We start from the raw sequence: 10,182 nt of genomic DNA, 5'->3' as shown, positions 1-10,182 counted from the left end.
TGCGGAGAAGAGGGGCTGAGTCCAACCTGAGGGTCTCTGCCTGGATTCCTCAGAGCCCCTGGGAAGACAGGGTGACAAAGTGATCACCTGATCACCGTGTAGGAGGAGAGGGGTCAGGGCAAAGACTCAGATCCCCAGGAGGGACTGGTCTTCAGAGTCTCAGAAGCAAGGGCAGCGGTGCCTTAGGGTAGCCCAGCGCCAGAGAGTCCCCATCTCCCCAGGTTTCACTTCTCCCTTTTACAGCCTGTATCTGGTCCGCCTGCCTGGATACCCATGACGCGCAAAAACTTCGCACTCCCATTGGGTGACAGGTTTCTGGAGAAGCCAATCAGCGGCTCCGCGGTTCCTCATTCTGAAGTCCTTAGCAGGCCCGCCAGGACTTTGCTACTTCTCCGACCTTGAAGGTCTGGGTCGTCGAGTCCCGGAACAGACTGCTGTTGCTTGCTTGTGCCGTGGCCGTGACCGAGACCTGGTCAGGTGAGTGCGGGGCGGTAGGAAAAGGAAGCTGCGGGGCGGGAGCGAGGGGACCTCCTTGCGGGGACGCGGGACTCCCGGGGAAGGCGCCTCACCGTTGCCCCCTCCCGAGACCCCCCAGCCGCCCCCGGCCCCGCTGGGGTTTGTGCTCCCTCTTCTCTCCCCATCTCCTCCCTGCTCTCCCCACTCGGTGCCCGCTCCCCCTGCCCTCGTGGCTGCATCCACCTGAGCCTTGGGCCCGGCAAGGAGGAGGGTCGGGCGGGGTCGCAGCCCCTCCATGCCCGCAGGCTCCCTCCCTGTGAGGTATTTCCACACCGGCGTGTCCCGCCCGGCCCCGGGAGCCCCACTCTCCGCCACTGCCCTCCTGTCTCCCGACCCCTACTGCTCTGCATTTTCCTCCCTCATCTGCTCCCCTCTCCATCCCTATCTGTGTTTCTCTTCCCAGGGAACTGGGGACTCTTAATGTCTGGTTGAAATTAAAACTCTGGGGGCACCTGGGTGGCTCAGTGGGTTAAAGCCTCTGCCTTCAGCTCAGGTCATGATCCCAGAGTCCTGGGATCGAGCCCCACATCGGACTCTCTACTCCGCAGGGAGCCTGCTTCCCTTCCTCTCTCTCTGCCTGTCTCTCTCTGCCTACTTGTGATCTCTCTCTCTCTCTCTGTCAAATAAATAAATAAAATCTAAAACAAACAAAACAAAACAAACAAACAAAAAACTCTGGATGCAGTTTGTTTGCTTCAGTGCTTGCCTGGAGGGGTTGACCCTGTCCCTTCAGTAGAACCTGTCTGATGTCCCATCTGATGTCCCATCAGGCCCTGCGGTCACAGGGACTTGGATCTCCCCTGTCTCCAGGACCTTGTGCAGCAAGAGCTTCCTGTGAGCAGGACAGTCTAGACTCAGAACTGTGTCGGGACTCAGCCCCCAAGTTTTGCCTGTCTTTTCTCCTCCTCCTTCCCTCCCCCACCCTTCCCCCTTCCTCCTCCTAGTCCCCCTCCTGTTTTTTTTCTTTTTCTTTGGAGGCTTAGGCCAGTTCTTCTCCTGTAAGAGTTCTGGTCTCATGTCCCTCCGGATTCATAGAGTGATGAAGCAGTGTCTAATCTGAATACACATTTGTCTGGAATATATGACCCGTAAGACTATGCACAACTTTGCTGAAGGAAGAACTGTCGTTGTTTCTTGTGCTGTGCAGGAGGGATGGTGTGGGAAGGAGGACATGGGGATGTGGCGGAGACCACCACTGGTGAGAAAAGTGACAGCTGCCACAAACAGCTGTGGCCTGAGACTCATCTAGAAGAGAAGTGCTTTTGTGGATCATTTCTCCAAGTGATAATTGAGCGTCAGACACAGGAACACTACTATAGCATCTAGGACACCTCAGTGAAGTAGAAACAGACCAAATGGGCCCACCTGGTGGGGCATATGTGCTGGTAGTGAGGGGCAGACTGTGCTAGTAACTACGGGAAGTGTGTGTGTTAGAGGTTGGGAAGTGCAGTGAGGGAGGGGACCCAGAGGAGACCTGCGTGGGGACAGGGAAGACAGCTACTTTACTGGGGTGGTACATGTGAGCCTCACTGAGAACATGAGCTCTGAGGGGATTGAAGGACATGAAGGAATTTTGTAAGAGGAGGTCTGAGGGTAGTTCTTTCCAGGCAGGGAACCTCTGGTCCACCCTCATTAGGGCAGGGGAATGTCCTGTGTTCAAAAAAGGGTGAGGAGTGGAATCACAAGAAATGTCTTGATGGAATCCCATCTGTGGCAGACTGGCAGAAATAGAGGGAGCCAAGGATTAGCCAGGCAGCACGATGCAGGAAAGAAACAACATGGTTGAGTGTAGTGATGGTGCTTTCCTAGAGAATTAAAAGGTCTGACAAATGAGGGGGGAAATATTCCGAGAGGACGACCTCTTAGGTTCCACAAAGTTGAGACAGACCTTTCCACATACAGAATGATTCTTTTTTTTTTTTTAAGATTTTATTTATTTATTTGACAGAGAGAGATCACAAGTAGATAGAGAGGCAGGCAGAGAGAGAGAGAGAGAGGGAAGCAGGCTCCCTGCCGAGCAGAGAGCCCAATGCGGGACTTGATCCCAGGACCCTGAGATCATGACCTGAGCTGAAGGCAGCGGCTTAACCCACTGAGCCACCCAGGCACCCGTACAGCATGATTCTTGCAGCTAAGACCCTGCTTGGATAACACAACTCAGCCTGCAGGTCATCTCCAGCAGGGGACCCAGAGTGATAACTATGTTGCTCTGTGACTGTGCAGGGTAACAGCCTGGTAAGTGCAGATTTATGAACACATCCAGTGCAGAGACCTTCCTACCCTCCATTCCTCCCATCTGTCACCTGGAACATCCCTGTGCAGGTTCTATAATAAGGCCCAATGGTCCCCACCTCCTGGTCCACATGCCCTTATGGAATCTCCTCCTACTGAGTATGGGGTGGGGGTACCTAGAATATCTTTTAACCAAAGAAATCTGTCAGTGGTGACCTTGGAATATAAACAATCATGAATTCCATTTGCCTGCTGAGTTTCTACCATCTTCTCCACCTGTAAGCTCTGGTGAAGCAAGCAGCTGTGTTGGAAAGACCAGAAACTCAGGCCAGCCTGCTGCCTACATCCATCAAGAAGCTGAGGCCCCCAGTCCACCAGCCCACAAAGAACTACTCAGTCCTCCCCAGAGGTCAGCCCTCCCCTTTCTTAAAGACAAACATCCCATTTTCTCTTTCCAACATGAATGTCAAGTTCTTACCAACCTACTTGCATTCCTCTCACTCTATCTGGAAAGGCCCATGAGGGAACTACTGTCAGGCTACCAGAAAGTGCCACCTTCACGTCACTTCTCACCTTGGAGAGCAGGCCTCACCAGGAAGTCAGCTGGAAGAAGACAGGTCACAGATAGCAGGATTGGTAGGTCATGAATGCTCACCCCAGTGTCTCTCAGGCTCACTCGGGCTGTGCTTTCAGGCTGTGAACAAAACAGTAAGTGAACTCTGCCCACCCATGGCTGGTCTCCCCACTTCTGTATGCAGCCCACCTCACACCCCAGATGCAGACTCCACTGATTCCCTACAGCCCAGAGGTGCCCTCCTTCCCCTCCACCTCCAGCAAAAACACTCCATCCGCCAACGTACAACCAGCTCTCCTGTCCCCTCAAACCCCATGGATTCCCTTACAGGGACAGTGAGAAATGCATACGCCTGACAAGACTCAGTGCTGGAGAAGGAGAAGCTGTCAGAGCCACAGAAGGTGGTGACCCTTACTGAGGCAGATGAACAGTTTTCAGTGGTCAAAAAAAAAAAAATGGTGTGCACTTCGACTCAGCACCTGACCATTTTGTTAGTCATGGCTCAACCAATTGACTCAGTTAAGCTCATAGTGACCCTGGTTTCCTTTCCTATAAATTGGAGTTGGTACCTTTCCCTATATCACAGGGTTATTAGGACATTTTAAATGATTCAATTCATATAAATCCCTTAAAACTGTGTCTGATGCTTTTATTGAGAAGAACCCTGGGGAGGAAGAGAGTCCCACCAAAGTAATTCCTGTTCTCTTCTTCCTACCATGATGTGTACCAGTTCGCCCCCTCACTCATCACCCCGAGCCCCTCTCACTTTCTTACCTGCTGCAGATGGAACTTGTAACCCATGTGGTGGGGTGGGGGTGGGGCAACCATGTATCGGACAGAGTGGACACAAGGATGAGGAATTCTCAGAGCGGGGTGCATGCGTGCACGCGCACACTCACACACACACAGGCATACGTATGCATATGGACACTCATACATGCTTGCACGTGCTCACTCACACACGTATATACAAACGTCCACACAAATTCCTGTACACATTTATACAAGATTGTGAACCTGCCCTCCCCAGACAGACATATGTACATGACACCTCTGCATCACATTTCCCACTTTATTTGGGGTCTGACTTACTCTTCCTCTGCCTAAGAAATCTAGGATCTTGATGGCAGTTGTGCATCGACTGATGAACTGATAAAGAAGAGGTGGTGGACAGATAGATACATAGATAGACAGGCAGACACAATGGAATATTACTCAGCCTTCAAAAAGAAAGTAACCTTGCCATTTGCAAAGACCTATGTGGAACCAGAAGTTATTATGCAAAGTGAAATAAGTCTGTCAGAGAAAGATAAATACCATTTGATTTTATTCATATGTGGAATTTAGAAAACAAAACAGATGAACATAGAAGGGAAGAAAAAGTAAAATAAAAATAGAGAGGAAGGCAAACCATAAGAGACTCTTAATGAGGGTTGCTAGAAGGGAGGTGAGTGGGGGGGAAGGGATAATTGGGTGATGGGCATTAAGGAGGGTACATGATGTTAAGAGCACTGAGTGGTATATGCAACAGACTAATCGCTAATTTCTACCCCCAAACCTAATAATAAAGTATATGCTAACTAAAATGAATTTAAATAAAAATGTTTTGTTTTTTTTTAATTTAGGATCTTTAGGGAGAAGGACCAGAGGATTTTTTTCCCACCAAAGAGACCTCCTCGGCAGGAACTCTGGTACTCTCTGGATTTCTTGCATACCTGCTCCTGGAACCCTCCTACAGGAGTGAGAGATGTGACCTTAGCTCGAGATCCTGGAATCCAGAGGCAACCATGTGCATTGTCCCAGGTGGTGTTGGGGCTCTGGGGTCCAGCAGGTCTCCAGCCTCCCACCTTCTCCTAGCCTGCCCTCCACCAGCTAGGGATACCACATCCCGCCCCCATCCCCAGGAGCCAGTAGCCTCCATATCTGTTTCAGAATAAATAGGAACAGAAGTTTCAGTTGAACCCTTGGGGTGAGACAGGTATAGATCAGAATGAGGAGACTAGATCTCCTTTCCACCTGAGTTCTTGTTCTTCTAGAACACAACTCTAGCAACTATAGTTCCATCAATCTAAACCCCTGCTAAAACAACCCCAGAGATCAGAGCATCAATGAGCACCTGGCCAGGAAAGCCCCCTTGAGGAGCAGGGTGGGCTGGGCAAATGGATCAGAGGTGAAAAGGAAAACAGGGATACCCTGTGCCCTGCTGGAAGTCTCTAGAAAGCTCCTGGGTCCTTGATATGAGGCTCCACTGCTCATCTCTCCTCCACTCCCCCACTGTCTCATAGTGATGGGCCCTGGCATCCTTTCATGCTGCACGTGGTACGTGTATCTCTCATCTCCAGAAGGCAGCACAATGGCCACCCACTTCTGGATGGTTCCATCCCCTTCTGCCTGGTCTCCACAAGCTCCTTGTTCTAGACCTGGTGCTCCTTGGCCCACTACAGGTCATAGTCATCTCTGTAGGGGAGGAGCCCAGGTTGCACAGCCCCTCAGGGTGACCCCACAGTCAGAGAGAGGGTGGCTGGTCACCTGTGTTCTGGGAGGCTCTGTGGAAGAGCAAACAGGGAGCACTAAGACAAAGCCTTCTGGAAAAGCATCAACTCCACAGACCAAGATGTAATACCTGGGGAGGGTCTGGCTGCTTGCCAGGGAGAGGCAGGGTGTGTTCCCTATAGGGGCAGAAGTAACCGGCACTAGCCAGGCCCGGGGCCCAAGGCAAGAGGGTGAGAACTGCTTCTAACATTCTCCTCCAAGGGCCGACCCTTTTCAGAGACTCTCCACCCGCTTATGAAGCCTGGAACTCAGTATCTCTAGTTCAGTATTGATAGGTCCTCACAGCTACTGTGTCTCTGGTTTGAGGAAGAGCCTGAAGAGTGAGAAACCTCCATGAGCCTCAGAGCTACTACCGTGCTCTCCCGCAAGAACGTTCCCCAGCGTGGGCCTAAGAAGTGTGTGCCATGGCACTGCCCAGGGGACTCGGGATGGGCCGCTGTCCTCAGCGCATGGCCCCCCATACCACACTAGATGTCTTGCACCTCTGTGTGTGAGTACCTCTGGAGAAAGGGTGGCCCCAGGCTGGACTAGAAAGAGCTTGTAGGGCTGGGCTGTGGGGAGTCCTTACCAGTGCCGCTGATGTTCTTGTCCTAAACCCCAAGTGTCTCTGCAGCAATAGGAACCGCGGCTTCTTGAGTCCATCTTGTCCCTCAATGAAGTGCCCACTGGCCTCCTGTCTCTGCTGGGGTAGCAGCAACAAAGAGACTACCATGGATGGCAGAGGTTCCATGTTCAAACTCAGTCACTGTCATGTCCTGGTCATCCCGTGCCACCCCAAGGTCCCATTATCCTCCTGGAGCTCCAACCACAGTGACCTGCAAGGTCAGGGTCCTGCCCAGGACCAGGCACTGTCAGTCAGGACAGAGCACATCTCCCGAGCCCCCAGCATTTGTCTCTGCATCCCACCCCCACCAGCTTCTCAGTAGGGAACATTCACTGTGTAGATTGTGCTAGTTTGACACAGTAAGAATGACATACTTGGTCTTGCTCCTCAGTTCCTGCACAGCTCTTAACACCTCTGTAACAGCCTGAGTGATGGGAGTCATAGGAACAGGTCTTCTAAGAGTTTGTTCTCAGATCCTGAAAAACTGCTGGAAAGATCCCTGCCCCATCCTTACACACTGTACCAAACCTTCGCATGCCATCTCTCTCCTCTGATGCTATGAGCCCTGAGAAGGCAGGACTCTGTTGGGACCTGAAACAGAACCATCTGGCAAACTGGAATTCACGTTCCTATATGGATCCACTGGGAAAGTCTGAGCAGCCTCCCTCTTCAGCTCTAATTGTGCTTCTTACTGGATTATGCCTGGATGCCATATGCAGGGTCCTCCACTGACTGATTCATATGCTAAACCCTCCAGATATTAACTAGAAATGATTAACTACACCTATCTCCTGACCTCCCTGTGTCCAATGTCACCCACACCTTGCCCACTCTAACTGCTTGGGACCTCACCCCCACCCCCCATAAACCCAGATCATGTGTACAATCTGTACTCATCAGGGTCTACACAGAGTTGCAGCTCATTCATGAACTTTCCCCGACCACTGGGGGTCTGGTCTATGAACCCTATAAACTGTCTCTGTTTCTCGTGTGACATGGAGGCATCGGTCTTTAGTAGCTCTCGGTCTGCCTCACACACTCAGTCACGTGATCTCAGAAGGGTGGGCGCCTCCCCATCTTCACTGTAGGCTCTGTGAGGACAAACACTAGCTTATACTTTCTGGTTCCTCCCCTACAGGGACCTAAACTGTGTCCATGACCCACTGAGTCTGTTAGTTAACTACTTAATGACACAAGGACCCTACCCCCCTGAGCAGACTGTCCCTGCTTCACTCTCACATGACAGCTTGTGCGCACCTGCCTGCTCCAGCCTGACAAGAGGATCTCACACTCCTGGGGGTCAGGGTCAGGGGTGTGCTTGGCCCCTCTGCTTTCTCCCAGGCCCCAAGCTGCTGGCTGTCCCAGCTGCTCTTTGTCCAGACTGAGCCCCGGGGTTTAGCGGTAGGATCGCTGCACATTCCTCAGGTTTGGGGGCTACTTTTCATCTGGCTCATGAAGATCTTGGTCTCGTCATCCAAAGAACTTGGCTCCTTCATGCACCACTCGACTCCAAACTGTCTCCCTCTCCTCAGGGTCATAGTAGAGGAAGGTCCATGAAGCCCAAGGCAGGAAATGCAGGGCCTCCTAGAGCAGCTCTGACCCCGCTGAGGGGGAATACTGCAGAGAGCGAGCGCTGTCCTGAGCTGAGCAAGGAAGCCAGGGGAGGGGGAGTTTCGGAGGAGGCTCCAGGATTAACTGAGTGAGGACCTAGTGATTCACCTGTGGGGAAAGCATGTGTATCTGTGTGTGTGTGTGTGTGTGTGTGTGTGTGTGTATGCCCACACACACGTGTGTTGTGTGACAGGAGAGACAGGGCACACAACATAACACAATGGGAGACAATGACACAACAAACCTCTCTGTCCCTCGCCCCCTGTGACAGTCATATTCCAATCCCACACCCATGGTGTCCCCATACAATGCACAGATTGTGTATGATTTCCTGCAAAGCAAACACTCTTTGGCATATCCAGATTAAAACAAACAAACAAACAAACAAAACCTGTGCTACTTTTATCAAAACTCACTGGTGTCTTGCTCTTCCCAGCCGTGTAAAGATGACATGCAGATCACACCCCATAGCTGTGTGAGAGCTGAACATTTGAACCCATGCTGTCCGCGCTAAGTATGCAACAGAAATCATCGGCCATCGCCAAAAAGAACCGTTTGAAGAACATTATAAATGAGCTGCAGGCAGGAACGTCCTGGGAACAGTAGAACTTTCTGTAATAGTAATGATGGGTGTTAAGTTCAGCAAACATGGAAATGGTGTCATCAGAAGCTCCTGCTGTCCTCTGAGCTGTGAAGCCAAGCATCAAATGTTTACACAGTGCACTTTCTGTTCACAGGATTCTCTTGTTCACAGGCATTACTCCTCCAGTAAATGATCATCTGAGATGGTTGCCAGAGAGGAGGGGTGGGGTCTTGGAACATGCGGGAGGGGCAGTGGGGACACAGTCTTCCAGTTCCAGAATGAATAAGTGACGGAAATAAAAGTCACAGCACGAGGAAGACAGATGATGATACTGTCATAGGGCTGCATCGGGCAAATGCGAGCTACACCTGTGAGGAATAGAGTGTAACATATGAAATTGTCACATCATTACTTTGTACCCCTGAGACTAATGGAATATTATGTGTCAACTATACCCCCAATTTAAATACTCTTAAAAATTATTTTCTTGGGGCGCCTGGGTGGCTCGGTGGGTTAAAGCCTCTGCCTTCAGCTCACGTCATGATCCCAGGGTCCTGGGATTGAGTCCCAAGTCAGGCTTTCTGCTCAGTGGGGACACTGTTCCTCTTCTCTCTCTGCCTGCCTCTCTGCCTACTTGTGATCTCCATCTGTCAAATAAATAAATAAAATCTTTTTAAAAAATTATCTTCCCTACAATTTCATCTGTTTTAACATTTTACATTAAATGAATATACACAGCAAATTCTAATATTGGATATGATAATTGATTAAATGTATAATGTCTATTTAACTTACACAAAGTAAGCTGCAAACAATTAAAAATATAAATAACTAAACGTCTGAGAAGATTCGATACTGTCTGTGAATATTTGGATGGAAAACGTGTCACTGGGCAGGCCTGGTCCTCCCACAGCGCTAAGATGGCAAAAACCACTGACCATGATGTGAAACCTGTTAAGAGTCACTTAATAAGAAATCTTGCAATTGGAGGAGAGAAATGGGAAATAAACTCCTGTTCAGAGAGTCGGCTTTAATGACTTGTTTATGAACAGTGATGTCAATACTGTCTTTAGCTTTAGCAGAGAGAGATGTTACTCATTAGGGTATCTGGATTAATTTGAGAAAGGAAGAATTAATTAGCATACAAAAGTAATACAGGAATCAAAGAGGAAAAGCAGTCCATACTATTTTTCAAATTTAACTGACGGGATGTCTGACATGACAGGTACATGGAGCAGACCAGGGAGATACCGGGGTGGTTCAGAGTCAAGTGTTCAGGGAGCTTCAGAGTGTGCAGGGAGGACGGTGTGTCAGCAGAGCCGTCTAGAACCAGAAGGAAAACACAGGCACAGGAACACAATTGTGGCCCTGCTGGGACTTCTCCCACCCCTGCCCCTGAGTGGGAACCTACGGACTCAGGCACCAGGGCATCTCCACAAGATCACCAGAGCCAGAGCTCAGCAGAGCGGGGCTTCTCCATCTGTTCATTCCTAAAGCCCAGGCCTTGTT

At 50.4% G+C, this 10,182-nt stretch overlaps 1 long non-coding RNA gene across 2 annotated transcripts; it reads left to right on the top strand.

Moving 5' to 3' along the window:
• The first annotated feature begins 344 nt into the window (after positions 1-344).
• Positions 345-9,357, top strand: LOC309865891. Of its 2 annotated transcripts, XR_014312296.1 has the most exons (5): positions 359-477; positions 2,565-2,751; positions 3,032-3,157; positions 3,263-3,384; positions 4,948-9,357. It is a non-coding gene; the product is annotated as an uncharacterized lncRNA (long non-coding RNA). The 2 variants fall into 2 exon arrangements; XR_014312295.1 differs by lacking the exon at positions 2,565-2,751 and having other exon boundaries at positions 345-477.
• The last annotated feature ends 825 nt before the right edge of the window (positions 9,358-10,182 follow it).

This window comes from Mustela nivalis, assembly GCF_964662115.1.
Source record: "Mustela nivalis genome assembly, chromosome: 5".
NCBI classification, from domain to species: domain Eukaryota; kingdom Metazoa; phylum Chordata; class Mammalia; order Carnivora; family Mustelidae; genus Mustela; species Mustela nivalis.
The sequence above is the reverse complement of the archived record's forward strand: the minus strand, read 5'-3'. Positions and strand labels throughout refer to the sequence as shown.